Genomic DNA, 15,721 nt, shown 5'->3' on the forward strand with positions numbered 1-15,721 from the left:
TTCGGCATGATTGCGCCGTTCGTCGCGCGCCGCTTGAGAGGAGCGCGCCGTCAGCGCCGGCGTGGGAGTCTTGGAGGCCCTCGCATCGCCTTCGGGCGGGGCGGTAGCGATCTTGGAAGGCCCCGCGCCACCCGCGGAGGGTCTGGCTCCGTCTTTGGATTTGGCAGTGTGCGGCCCGTTACCAGGCGCACGAACATCGCCGCCTCCCAAACTCCGGCTGCTGGGACGGTGTTGGTGCTCGCGAACGGTGCCCCGGGTCCTTTCTGCGACCGGTCCACTGCTCGCCCGCGTCGGGACGGGATGTCCGGCTTCCGACGGGCCAACCGCCACCGTCGTCTTCTTCTTGGGCGCCATGATGATGAAGAAGCGTCGAACTAACTGCTAAAGCCGATTCTCACAACTGCGCCCCCTACCTGGCGCGCCAAGGATGTCGGTGGGAACGACACCTATGGGATCACAAGAATCCCTACTACGGTTGCGGGGCGCGGGGTCGTGAGAAGAGCGGATTAAACAGATAGCACATGGTTCGTTTATCCAGGTTCGGGCCACGGGGATGCGTAAAACCCTACTCCTGCTTTGGTGGATTGTATATCTGTGTTCTTGAGCTAGCTATGGGGCGTGAGGAGCTCCAAAAAGCCGAATCCTCCTCCTGGTCGCCTCGGGCCTCCTTTTATAGGAAAGGGGTTGCCACAGTGGCACACAAGAGGTGGAAAGGGTACAGTGATGTGAGGTTATCCCTCGCAGTACATGACAAGGCGCATTTAATGCGTCTTGCCCAGGTGTCCTTGCTTTATCGGGGACGGGGGAGAGCCCTGTCTCGTCCGTCGCCGCTCCCTCTCGTGTCGACACGGGCCCTGGCCAGCGGCGCCCGCGGTGCCATGTAGGCAGGCAGGCAGCTGAGGTGGTGCAGTGGTGGGTCTCCATGAAGATCCGCATGCCACCACGCAGGTGCCTACCCAGCTGGTTGGGTCGGCAGCTGCATGCGAATGGCGGTGGAGGTTTTACTGGCGTGGGCCTAATGGTGGCCCTACGGGTGTTCTTGGCAAGGGCCTTGCCGGGGCCCCGGCAAGGGTCTTGCCGTGGCGCCTGCTGTCATCCCCGGCAAGGCTCTTGCCGGGGGCCTTGTGGTCCTCCTTGGCTGGGATCCCGCCAAGGATCATCATCTTCTAAAGGGTGTATCTGATCTTGAATGTCTTCACAAAGATCTGCATGCCACCATGGGGATGTCTCCCGAATCCTTGCCCCATGGGGGCAGTGGACTCAAGGGTGACTCACTCCGTAGGTGTGGGGCGAGCTGCCACGGCAAGGGTCTTGCCGGGTTTGCTAAAACCGCCTCCCGGCAAGGATCTTGCCGGGGGGGTCCGCTTCGTCCCCTTCGCTCTTTGTGGTCTTGGTCTTGGCGTCGTTCTGCTTCTCCTGAGCTTCGGCCTTACCTTGGCTCACCTCCCTTGCCTTGCTCAGTGTGGTGGTGCCTGTGGCTCAGACTGCCCGTGCACAGTTATAGGGGTACAAAAAGTGTACCCCTCTTTTTGTACACCGACACGCACGCATGCATGCACACACCAGTACACCACACGACCAACACACACTCTCACGCTCAAGTGCTCAACCTACACATGCATGAGCACACATCAGGCCCTGATAGACACATACACAACCAGCTGATTCCCCCGCACGGGTTGGAGTCTTGTCGCGCCTGCGTAAATTTGTGTTTATATGACCTTTTCCCTATGCAAACTGATAGGTGGGACCCACAAGGAACATGGTCAATTTAACTAGTCAACATGGTGCCATGCAGACTATTTGGCCGGTCAACAGAGTGCAATCCGATGCTGAACCATGAGCAAGTGATCGTATAATCACCGTAAAATGTATATAGTGAACGTAATCAGCTTATTCTGAAGTTCGGTGAACGTATTATGCTTTTCCCTTTGTAGGCCCTCCAAAACTACATCTCTACACGTTCTCGCATGTTACATCTAACAACTATACAATAGAACACTACTACTGCACTCTAACACAATAAATCACATATGTTTTTAGTTTTACTAGATATCATATTGTTACTTTATTATTCAGTTTGCATACATTAAAATTGCCTTTGAAATGTATGGCCAGTATAATATACCGCACGGGAAAAATCCTGCCCTTTCCTGTTTAATCGGGTTTGTATCGATGGATCGTGCGAAACAACAAAACTATAGTACTATACAGTACAAGTGACAGTTCACTGGGCCATTGTGTCGTGTACTCCTCCGTCGTAAGAGTAGAGCGCTCGCTTTCATAAATCTTATAGTCCCTTTCACCTACATGTGGGACATCAAGCTACCGGGTCCATGTGCCATACCAGAATACAGTGCAGAGCAGCCGGGGTGAAGCACCCAATCATGGCGTCGGCGTAGTAATGAGCAATGAGGCGTCAAATCACAAAGTTGCACCTTTCCCGCAGTTAAGTTCGAGGGATGAAGTAATAATGCTAAAAAAGAAGTTGGAGGGACGAAGCAACCATCATTTCACCCATTGCTGAATCCTCTTCTCCCTCATCTTCTTCAAGTGAACCACGTGTTGCTTCTGCCGTTTTTCTGTCTCATGTGGGACACGGATCGGCTTGGTAAAGCACTAACACGTGGGACCGCATGTTAGCAAACCGCCCGGACAATGTACTCTAAAAATAAGAAACCTCCCCCGCCATCCGCGCGGAAAAATCACCTCCTTTTTACTAATCTTGATTCTATAATTTTTTGGATCAATATAATTGAGATTTGTATAGATAGCACACAGGAGCAAAACCAAGTGGTACGGTTAAGGGCATCCACAATGTGTAGCCAAATGTGAAAATAGCTTTTGGTATCGTGGGAACCATTGTGGACGGTGTTGCCAAAGCCAAAAGGATGGAACCGAAGCTCCCTGATTGATTGATTGATTGATTGATTGAAGGAATAGGAAAATGCAACGTCTCTCCTCTTTCTCCCGTGCTTGGACGCATGTACAGCATAGAGCACAGAGTCTACTCCCCTGTCCCTTCTATCACAAATCACAAAGCAGTGAGGCGTCAAATCACAAAGCACGGACGAAGCAACCATCATTTCACTCTTCGCTGACTCCGCTTCTCCATCATCTTCTTCGAGAAACCATCTCACCGCACTAAACTGGACGGACGACGCTATTGTATACGAGTAGTACTAGTACATTTACGCGTCCTTTGGTTCAACGGACTTCCTGGATGCAAATATGGCGGTTGTCTTGGCTTGCAGGCGGCACTTGCGAACGACTTATCGTGGTCTCCCTCAATGGTGTTCTCCGTCGAACGCACTTCGCCAAACCACAACGTTTGAGATATCGTCGACGTCACCGCAATGGGGAAGGAAGTCAAATATAGTTACTACCTCCATTTTGTTTGTACACAAGGCTTGTATATCAAAATTACAATTTGCAAAAGGCCACTAACACTAATCGAGGCAAAATTGATGGGGTTTGCCTCGTACTAGCAACCAAGGACATTAATATCCCCTGCATGCATGCGGAAGTGAGAAGGTTGGTTTGCATGGCGCTGCATTAATCAAGTGATGAGGAGTGAGATGGTTAGCTCTTTGGGCTTTGGAGAAAAAAATACGCATTAATTGACACGTGAAACGAGGATTTGTATCAATTAATCCCGCGAAGGAAAACCCCACCTTTCTTTTTTAACATTAGTACTCCTAGTACGTAGTACGTACTTATCCTGTTTGGGTCTAGGCCTTGCATTGCCATACTTCGCCACACATTTTTGCCAAGCTTGTCTAAAGTTTTCAAAATGAAAAGGAGGTACACTTGTGCACGGCTATCACAGTCGCACCGCACCCTCACATGGTCTCTCCTGCACGCCACGGTCGCACCGCACCCTCACACAGTCACTCCTGCACGCCGCAGACCCAACCAAGGGAACGCACCCTCACTGACACGTGCTGTCGCATGTGAACAAACCAAACTCAGCCATCCTATCGCTGACACATAATTTTCGTTCATAGAGTATGTTTATCCAACCACATGTTGGGGAGTATCCGTACGGCCCGTGCGGTGGTCTGTTGGGGGAGAAGAAGAGGTGAGTAAGAAGGGTTAGAAGACGTAGGATATTCATCCAACCGCCTGAAATGGTAGACTGGCCCAAGTCAGGCGACTTGCATAACAATATATGTTTTTACACAGCAAAAGATCCATAAAAACAACAACATAAAGAAAAACTATCACTGCTCGCGGAACGGGACGGCCTAGTCGTCTTTGTCTGCCGGTGCGAACCAGCCGTAGCTGCCGACGTGTGTCTCCGCACCATGGTTGTCCTCGGCCTCCAACTACTCGTTCACGCGGAGCATGCGGGTGCTCTGCATGGACGAGAGCACCGCCCGGTTCAAGTCGAGGACGTCCGGTTTTGCCTGCAAGAGGGCCTCGATGGCAGCGGCATCCGCGCGCTCCGCGTCGAGTCGAGCCTCCGCTGCCCGGTTCAAGTCCAGGACACCCGGTTCCGCCTATAGGAGGGCCTCGATGAGAGCGACATCCGGGCGCTCCGCGTCGAGTTGAGCCTCTGCCGCCCGGTTCAAGTCCAGGACGTCCGGTTCCGCCTGCAGGAGGGCCTCGATGGCAGCGGCATCCGCGCGCTCCGCCTCATGTTGAGCCTCCGCCGCCTGGTTCACATCCACGACATCCGGTTCCACCTGCAGGAGAGCCTTCATGGCAGCGGCATGCGCGCGCTCCACGTCGAGTTGAGCATCTGCCTCCCGGTCCTCCTTTAGTATCACCAGGTTGAACCGCTGGTCCGCCTGCACCATGGGGGACTCGGACGCCGGCACGAAGTCGACGTCCATCATCTCATACCCATTAGGGGACTTCTGCGTCGCGACCTCCGCCATGAACATTGGATCGGCTTCCTCCTCCTCGTAGCTTGGCTCCAGAGAACTCAGGGATTGGCCCGCCGCAAAGCGAGCTTGGGAACGGAGGTCTGTGGCGCCGATCGTCGCCGCGATTTCTGCGCGGTGCTCCAGCGTCAGCATCTTGTAGTACATGATCTTGCGGTGCACCATGGCTTTCCGGTGAACTAGGGGACGCTTGATGCAGGCTAGGGGATCGAAAGGTGGGGGAATGGGCTGGAGATTAGGTGTGGTTTTAGGGCAGTGGCTGGCATAGGCCGAGCAACGAAGGTTCTGGTGTGAATAGTGGTTCCGGTGACGACCGGTCAACCGGTTTTTACTGTACATCACTCTTGTCGCGTTCGCGTTGCAGCCCGGCACGCTGGACCCTCCATGTCGCTTACCGGATGTAATGCGCTTCATCTTGCGTTTCCGCTCGCTTGTGGGACCACAGTTGAGAGCAAACCGACATCCCTCCCCTTCCCCCGCCTGCGTCATTTATACTACCACTCCCTCTGTTTTATGCGGAGTAAATAAAAACAGAGGGAGTATACTATGGATGAGGATCCCCTGACGTGGCCGAACCCATTGAGTAACTGACATGCGGGGCCTAGCAAGCATGGGGTCCGCCAGTAAGTGACCGAAAGGGAGGGTAAGGCAGGGATACCTACGTCAGAGGATCCACTTCCACTACTACTCCCTCTGTCCATTTACTATACAAGGCCTAATGCGTTTTTCGAGGCTAACTTTGACCAAATGTTAGAGTAATATTATATGACATGCAACTTACACAAAGCATACGGTCAAATTCATATGTGAAAGGAGCTTCCAATGATATAATTTTCACATTATACATCTCATGTACTATTAATCTTGTCAATAGTCAAATGCGGTTTTGAAAAACGCATTAGAGCATGGTTAATAATATAGCCAGTCGATGGCTATAAGGAACTGCCATGGCATCTATAGCCATCATCTATTATATGCACTCATACAGTAGTGTGGGCTATAAGGTTGGCTATTTCCCGCAAAAAAATTATAAGGTTGGCTATTGTATTAGTACTTTTTTCCATCTCCTCTCCATCTCTTTCTTCATATTTATTGTATTTAACTAGGAATGCGTATATAGCTAGGCTCTTGCATGAGAGCTCACTCCCCATACTTTTTCACATCTCTCTCCTCCATATTGGCCCTATATAAATGGAAGGAGGGAGTACTACTATGAGCACTGCATACTCTAGTACAGATGTTGTCAGTACTCCACTAGTACTATTAGACAGGGAGCTTAAAAAAGTTACTATTGGACTAGCTATACGTGGCGAAATCCTAGTAGGAAGAGCATGCGCGATAACAAGCACATTCACGTGGTTGAAAACAAATTGGAAACCATCTCGAGTACAAATCTAGGAGTACGTACGAATCTAACAATATTGATTGGGCGTTGTTGAATGTTGATACTTTTTTGATCAAAGTAGAGATACTTTGACTACACATAAAACTTATATGTAAACTAGAAAGGATAGGAGTGAGTATATTGTACATTCAAAAACGAAACGAACATTGAATACCCTTTATATATGATTTGTGGATGCTATGATCACTGGTTCAAAATTTTGAATCCGCCTTAGGTATGACACATGCCCCCACTCATTCTCTCTCGATTTCATCTCGGGGCCCGGAGATCGATTGAAAGAGGAGTAGGGTGGGTACAATACGTTTGTTTCGCTCATGAACATACAATATACTCCCTCTGATCCCCACAGACCCCCCCCCCCCCCGCGGATCATTTCTATCATAGAAACAGACCAAACCTTTATCCCTTGCACAACACGCAATTGATCTCTGAACATCAATCGATCTCGTCAACATGTGTCGGGGCATGAACCGAATGGGATGTCAAAACTAAGACGCGAAGCGACACATAGTGGAGGCAAAGTGAAACTTTAAACGAACCATTTGTTTGTATGCATGTTGGACAAATTACAAAACATTGGAAATACAAGCATGGTCTAGGCCCACATGCGAATGATACTCGGCAGAATGTTCAAATGAGGCATGCGGGAGGATGGACTCGACCGGAGGGCGACATGATCGATGGAGAAGAGGGTTGGAGAGGAATGATAAATAAGCAAACGCCACATGATTATACTTGAATGACTCAAATAAACAATAAGTTGTCTCACTTGGCCTACATAGTGAAAGGCCTAATGCGCAACGCGGAGCACTGACGCTCGAATATGGTCGGGAAAACAGGGAAACCGACATGTGGGGCACACCTGTCGGGACGACGTAGCGCAGACTAGTCCAATGGAGGATCTGGCCCACGACCTCCTCGCCACCGGCAACCGTTCATGTGGGTCGTGGGGGCCAACAGCGTGGCGCAGCTCCAGCACCGCCTCTAGACACGGCGACCGCGGTGAGCGACACGCTCATCGTCGCTAGACACGGTCGGTTTCAGTGTGCCGAGGGTGGCGTTAGTGCCGTGGCATGACCAACAGTATGTTTGGTTTGTGCCAAAGGTTGCCCCATCAAAGCATTGGGTAGCCAAAATTTTGGTTGAGGTTTTGGTTGCACATGATTTGGCCGACATCGGCAAGAAAAATGAACTAGAGTTGACTAGAGTTCATTGGCATGCCAAAAAAATGGCAACCATCCAAACAAAGACCAATCTTTGGGTCATGACCAAAATTTTGGTAAGGTGCACTTTGGCCACAATCCAAACACACCCCAACACTCGGCTCATCGAGGATGCATGGGGCGCCGGGACGCGTCCACAGAGTGGTGTAGCACGACCAACTGCATCCTCAGGACCTGAGACCATGCTGGGTCGTCTTGCTTTTTCAATGATATGCGTCGATCGCATGTGAGCAAAGGGCATCTCCAACGTTGCCACGACCGCAACTGACTATGTCGGATCACAGGTTCTGTCAAAACCCTTAAGGTTCGAACTCTGGGGTGTGCGCGAAGATTTCCCCCCTACCGATCCATGTCCTATTTTTGCTAAGATCTCGTGGACTAACTCGACGAACTCACAACACAAGGGACACACGATTTATACTAGTTCGGGCCACTGTTGTGGTGTAATACCCTACTCCAGTGTGGTGGTGGTGGATTGCCTCTTGGCTGATGATGAACAGTACAGGGGGAAGAAGAACCTCTTGAGGAGAGGTGTTCTTGTGCTTGGTGGATGTGATTGTGGGGATGAACTAGTTCTAGTCTAAGATGAGGTCGCCTAGTCTAAGATCAGGTCGCCCTAGCTACGGTGGTCGCTAGTTCTATTTATAGTGGCCCTGGTCCTTCCCCCAAATATTGAGCGGGAAGGGAGCCAACAATGGCCAATTTGAAAGGGGACAGCTAGTACAGCTTATTCTGACAAAAGTGGTCTTTGCCTGCAAAAGGCTCTAGTGGTGACGCCGCCTTGGGCTCCATGGTGACCTCCATCTTGCCGTCCTGCTGGTCTTGGTCTCGTTGCACCGATATGGAAACCTTTGCTTGATGCCTCGGTACTCTGCGCCTGCACTTGCCCCCTTAGCACCAAAGAGGAAACAAGGACGTTGTGCGCGCTGGCACCCGCCTGGTCTCGATCGTCACGGCTCACGTCACTGGAACCTTGCGAGGTTTGCTGTGCCTTGATCTCTCCGCCCCTTGCGGGCCTGCCCGGCGAGGCCGCTCCTAAGGAGGTATTGCGTCGTCCGCCTCGCGAGGCTTGGCCCCTCGCAAAGGTCTTGAATGCCTTGTTGATGAAGATGGGTCGTACAGGCCTGCTAGCAAAGCCACGCCGTGGGCCGCAGGCAGGCAAGTCTGGGGACCCCCGTTCCCAGAACGCCGACAGTAGCCCCCGGGCCCAAGGCGCACTCGGGCTTGGCTTCGAGGCGAAGCCAAAGGTCAAGTGCAGTGCGTCGTGGGCCCCAATAGCCTGCGGCCTTGGTCGGCGCGTGGTGGTTGATTGGACGTGGGCATCTCCGCTTCCCCATGCTGCCTCGGCAAATGCCCGACTTGACAAGTCCCTGCACCTTCGTGGCGCAACTGCTTCTTCTTGGGGGTGGCCTCAGGAGGGCGCTCGCCCTGGCTGTCGGGGTCGTCGATTGCTACAGCTTGGAAGGCACGCTCGAGGGAGCACACCGCGTCTCTTTCCTCGCACCGGACTGTGACGATCCCGCCACTTCGCGGCATCTTGAGGACATTGTAGCCATGATGGGTCACCACCATGAACTTGGCCAGGGCTGGATACCCGAGGATGGCGTTGTATGGCAGGCGGATGTAGGCGACGTCGAAGTCGATGAGTTCGGTGCGGTAGTTGTTGTGTTCTTCGAAGGTAACGGGGAGGCGGACCTGCCCGATCGGGGTAGTAGAGCCGTTGGTCACTCCTGAGAAAGGCTTGGTAGGCTGAAGCTGGTCATATGGCACTTGGAGGTTGTCAAACGTGTCGACGGACAGGACATTGAGCCCTGCGCCGCCATCGATGAGGGTCTTGGTAACTTGCACGTTGATGATGACTGGTGAACAAAGCCTTGGGAGGGCGCTTGCAGTAGCTATGCACTTGAGCTGATCTGCCGAACTGAACGTGATGGGGCACTTGGACCATCTGAGCGGGCGTGTGGCATTGAGCTTGGGGAGGACTGCATTCACTTCGCGAGCAAACTGTTTGAAGATATGCTGCGAGGGTGGGGCTTGAGCTCCGCCAAACATGCAAGCGGTAGCGCGGGGCTCCTGGAAGCCCCCAGCCCCCTCGCCTTGATGGTGGTCGTCATTCCTTCTGGGTGGTGGCGGTAGTGGAGGAAGGCCAGCGTTGCCTTGAGGACGATCCTCACGAGCCTGGTCCCTCCAGGCGCCCTCGCGAGGCTGATCCCGCCAGCTGTCCTCACCAGGCCGGTCGCGCCACTCCTGGCGCGGGCCATGGTCGTCCCAGCATCCGCCACCACGTCCTCCTCCTTGGCCATAGCCCCGGTCGCTGCACTCGGGGCGTCGACCGAAGCGTCCTTCTCGAATGGCTCTGAGCTCTTGACAGTCGCTGGTGTTGTGGGTATGCAGGTTATGGAAGGTGCAGAATGGCCGGCTGCTCTTGGATGACTCGGGCTGATCTCTGCCGCGCTTGGTGTCCAGGTCTTGAATGCCTTGTTGATGAAGATGGGCCGTACAGGCTTGTTAGCAAAGCCACGCCGTGGGCCACAGGCAGGCAAGTCTGGGGACCCCCATTCCCAGAACGCCGACAGACTACCCTGGCACACCAAAAACCCTCGTCCCTCGTGCGGTCGCATGGTGCGTTCCCAGCCGGCGCCAGCTGCCCGCATTCATGCCGTCCGTCCGTATGCCATTGTTAAGAGGCTCGGTGCCCGAGGAACCAACTCCGGCAACTTAATGACGCACCGGGACGCTTGGCCTCACCGGAATGCGCTACTTAAAGCGGCAACGCCCAGCTAACCTCCACACCATAGCGCATCATCTTCCTACCTCGCACCACATCCGCCATGACCGCAAGGGCGAACGCTCTGCGAGAGAGCTTGTCTTCGGGGATGAAGCTCGATGTCGCCGCCCTCGCTCAAGTTGCCTCTCGCGACGCAATAGCGGAGTAGATGGACGCGGACGCGACCGCACAAGCGGTGGCCACGCTGGCGGCCGACGACAGGAGCACCGTCAGCCACGCGTCCTACTTGCCCCGTCCAACATCCAGCACCGCCGAGGTTGGGGACTCCTCCGAGGATGAGTAGGGCATGGGAGGCGGCAGGGCATGGTGTGCCAACTGGCTGGTCCGTATCCCGTGTTCTACTCTTCCTCGTCGTAGACCGCACCTTCACTTCACGGGTCTTGAACCCCGCCCCGTACATAGAGATCGCAGATGGAGGACGTCGGTCGCCGCCATAGAATAGGTTTAGCGTTGGGTTTCCTTTATTTTTCTGTCCTATAAAAGTTCGAAATGTAATGAAAATCTGCCGTGTTTGCAATATTGTAGGAGTACTAGCAAGATGCCCGTGCGTTGCACGGAAGATCAAGATCTTGTGGGAGAAAAGGATGAATGAGGGAAGGCCTTATCTGCAAATATGGACAGGAGTGCGGGTAAATTGTCATAATTTCCTTCCTATCCATTAGATATAGATCGGACGGCCTATATTGCAGGATGACAGGCAAACCATCATCACCAACTCTTCTCTTTATTGAACCGAGACAAAGATAACATGCGAAGTAAAATGAACACATAGGGTCTATACATACACAATTTATCTTAGGCACTCCAATAGTACGTCCACTACACATTCACGCATTTCACATCTTTCTACATCTATGGGAACCTACGAAAGGGTTAACGTAAATTGCCTCTCTCTCCTCGCCTGATTTTCATGGTGGTGGGCCCCTCCCTCCCCCAATCTACAATCAACAGCTCACACGTTTCACATTATGTTAATTACGTAACTGGGATTACGTAGGTGTAGCATTACTCGTCCTAAAAAACCCAACTAAGCCAACCTCCCAGCATATCACACGGGAAAAGACCCGGCCAAGCCGTTTTAGTCGGGATTACCGGATTACTAGTAGTAGTATCGATGGATCGCCCGAAGCAACAAGTTTTTTTGAGGGGGCGAAGCACCTAGTTTAAAAGGAAAAAAAGGCGGTACACTCAGAGCACCCCTGTCGCGGTCGCATTGCACCCCACGCACGTTCGGTCCTACACACGGCTCACGCAAACGGAACGCGCTTCGGCTTTCCTCTTCACTGACACATGGGACTGCACTTGGAGAAACTCATGTCATAGCCACTGAATACATCACGAGTGCTACATACTCTGCAAATAAAGAGACAATCATCCTACAGAGCACATCGATTTTTCCCATTATCTTCACAATCTCTTTCATCTCCTCATTGCTGTCAAGGTCGTTCAGCAGCTGTTGCTTGGCCATGATCAGAGGAACTGCATCTTTAACCTTCTGCTCTGCATCTTCCTTTGCTGCCGTTACTTCAGTTACTTGTCCAACACCCCAACCTGCTGGTATTGGAATTCCTTGGCTAACCAAATAATCAGCGTAGTTGCACTCCCCCCACATCAGCAACTTCCCAGAAATACAAATCACATGAATCTTCCCTTTTCTGCACAAATCAAATTGGAAGATCATCAACCAAACTATTAAAAAATCAGCAACTGAAAGCAGCAGAACAACACTTAAACATATTATTACCCCATGATTCGGGCATTTGTAGAAGACTCGGTCAGGGTTGAGGATTGTGGTTGAGAGGCGACAGATGACTCTGCGTGATTTGCAGCAGTGGCACCACACCAACGGCAGCGGGTTGCGATAAGCAACCGGCTGCGGTGCGCGTGCCGGTGGTGGTGTGATGAGACCCACAGGCGATGGTACGAGTGGCGACTTGGCGCATATTTGGTTGTTGCTTGCTGAAGAGTAGGCGGATGAGCAGCCAGCGGACATGGTTGCTATGGCCAGAGCTTCTGATGCTAGGCAGAGTAAGTAGAGAAGAGGAGAAGCGAACGTTTGGATATGTCAATTTCATTACTTGCAGAGTAGCATAGAACCACATATAGTCATAGTCTAGGTTTGGATTCGAACCAGCTACAGGAGCATGTCTCTCTTTTTTCTAAAACTCAGCAACGTTTCTTTACTGGTACACTAGCTTGTTCTGTACGCCTTCTCAAGTCTTTGATTCCTCCACCTGACATCTGGGACCCACCGGAAGGGCCTCTATATTTTGCGAAAAAAAGTGCCCCCCGCTGACAAGTCAGACCCACCAGCTATATTCGCACGCAAGGAAGTGCCTCCTTATTACGCACAAAAAAATGAATACTCCCCCTGCCAGCTGGAACCCAGCATAGTGGTAGGCTGACTTGTTGGCCTACCAAGTTGACGGGGATGGAGGGCTTTGTCAACTTAGTCAATATGAACGATTCTAGCTCCAGTTACCGTACGATGTTCATCCAACGGTCGTAGTGCTTCTTCAACCTTTGGTCTTCTTGCTCCAGCCTCCCAAACCAGTGCCGGTCGTGCCGCGTGCTCCTGCCTCCCGTGGCCGGCTGTGATGCCGTGGAGGCCTCACCGCCCCCTACTACTCCCACCGCTATCCAGGGCATCCCTCTACTCACCCAGACCCCATGTTATTCTACGGCGACGGCAACCTCACACCGCAGCCGAACCAGTGAACCCTCGTACTCCTCTCCGCGTGGGCATCCACTGTCGCATCTTTCCCGGCTCCGCGTCGTCCCCTTCCTAGGCCTCGCCTTCGTCCACCGCCTTGGTGCTCTCGGCGCGGCGTAGTCAATGTGGTCAACGACCGACTTCCATCGGAAGAGTACTGTACGTGGAGAGGCCGACAGCTGGGTCCACGGCCATAGCCCAGTTTTTTGTAATTTTCCAAGTAAGTCGCTTTGTCAGGCGTGTTGGGCTGAAAATCTTTCAAGACGAGGAGAGCTTCATTTGGCTGGCCGAGAAAATGGCCTATGAGTAATGAGAAAAGGGTTGTACATTTTTAAAACACATCAAACCGACAATTAGTTTCAAATTTCTTTTTTCATTTTGAGATTTTAAATTGCATTGATTTTTATGCGTGGACGATTTGTTGGATTTTATATTGATATACATTTATTTTTAAAATCAGTTTGAATGCGACTCGAAATTTTGGGATTAAAACAGTTCGAACCGCACCAAAATATGCAAAATTTCGTACAATTTTTTAACTGTGGCCACAATATGGGCTCTAATGCTAACAAAAAGAATATGGGCTCCAAAAAAACCTTAAGAATTAGCAAATGGGCTGTAAAATTATTAGAAATAATGGCAGATGGGTTGTATGATGTTTTCCACAGATTTGAGGCTTTCCTAAAAAAAGGTTGACGCACAAGCTGTGACTGTTGGATGCCCATCCAACGGCTGTCGTGCTTTTTCAATCTTTGCTCTTCCTGCTCCAGCCGCTCAAACAAGCGCCGACGGGACTACCTGCTCCCTCCTCCCCGCGGCCAGCTGTGCTGCCGCGCACGCCTCACCGCCCCACCGTACTCCCGTCACTGGCCTAGCCATCCCTCTACTCATCCACACGTGTTGTTATTCTCCGACGATGGCAGACAAACCAGTAAACCCTCGTATAGTCGTACTCCCCTCTGCGTGGGAAACAACTGCCGAGTCTTCCCCGCCTCTGTGTCGTTCCCTTCCTAGGCCTCGCCGTCGTCCACCGCCCTGGTGCTCTCGGCGCGGCCTGGTCAACGTGGTCAACGACCGATATGCATTTGAAGTGGACTATACATGGAGAGTTCGACAACTGGATGCATCGCCACACACAAGGAAATGCGTCCTTTTTACGCGTAAAATAATGATTCCTCCACCTGACATCTGGGACCCACCGAAAGGACCTCTGTATTTCGTGAAAACAACATTACCGCCGCTGGCAGGTCGGACCCACCAGCTATATCTTCACACGCAAGGAAGTGCCTCCTTATTATGCACACAAAATGAATACTCCGCCTGCTAGCTAGGACCCACAATAGTGGGAGGCTGACTTGTGGGCCAACTAAGTTGACGGGGACAAAGGGCTTTGTCAACTTAGTCAATATAACGATTCTAGCTCTAGTGACCGTACGATGTCCATCCAACGGCCGTAGTGCTTCTTCAACCTCTGGTCTTCTTGCTCCAGCCACCCAAAGCAGCACCGGTCGTGCCTCGTGCTCCTGCCTCCCGTGGCTGGCTGCGATGCGTAGGCCTCACCGCCCCCTACTACTCCCACTGCTGGCCAGGCCATCCCTCTACTCACCCACACCCCCTGTTATTCTGTGGCGACGATAGCCTCACACCGCAGGGGGACCCACCACCTGGCCACGAGGGTCTAGGGCGCGTCCACCCCCCTGGGGCGCGCCCCCTGCCTCGTGAACCCCATGTGGGCCCCCTCCACTTATTCTTGCACCCACACACTTCGTCTTCCTCGAGAAAAAATCCTCCACCAGCTCAAACCCGAGTTCTAGGTCATCTTGCTGCCATTTTTTATCTCCTTGCTCAAAGCTCCATCCACAAAATTTCTTTGAGGGATTGTTCTTCGGTATGTGACTCCTCCAATGGTCCAATTAGTTTGTGTTCTAGTGCTTTATTTATTGCAAATTTTTGCTACTTAGGGACCCTGTTCTTGAGCTTGCATGTCAAATTTATGTGGTCAAAAGTAGTTTTAATGCATGATATGGCCTCTAGGAACTTGTAGGAGTAGTTGCTATCAATCTTGTTGAGTTTGGTTCACTTTTATTTTGAGTTACTAAAATTTTTAGAATTTTTTCAGAGGAAGAAATATGTTTAGGAAAATGTACCAAGGCGGGTCCTCAAGGAAGCAAGCACTTAGGCTCGCGATACGTGAGCCGGACTATGAACTACCAAGAGAAGCTCAAGTGCGGCCTTGTGAATGGCCGTCAGAAGATTTTATGGTCCGGGCAGGCATCAAGGATGAATTTGACGCATATGTGCATAACGCTGATCTTGAGAGCTTCGTGTCAGATAAGTGCCGACAATACCTCTATCTAACTGATTCATTTGTGAGAAGGTTTAAATTTACATCCTCGCGCAATTCTCACACTGTTTTATTTGATCTTTATGATAAATCATATATCATGGACCTAGAAGATTTTAATATTGCTTGTAAACTCCTGCACTGGGGCAATGTTAGTGAACCTCGCAAATTTGAATATAAAGACTTTCTTGCTAGTATTACTGTGGGGAAATCTAGGGAAATCACACAAGCTACCATAGGGAGCATTCATTTTCCTTCCATACATTATTTTGCTCTCTTTGTGGGTAGATGGATTAACGGTAAAGATGAGGCTTGTCCCATGTGCGTTGCAGATCTTAGTGTCCTCAAGAGTGCGGTGT

The sequence above is a fragment of the Triticum urartu genome, chromosome 5, assembly GCF_003073215.2.
Source record: "Triticum urartu cultivar G1812 chromosome 5, Tu2.1, whole genome shotgun sequence".
NCBI lineage: Eukaryota > Viridiplantae > Streptophyta > Magnoliopsida > Poales > Poaceae > Triticum > Triticum urartu.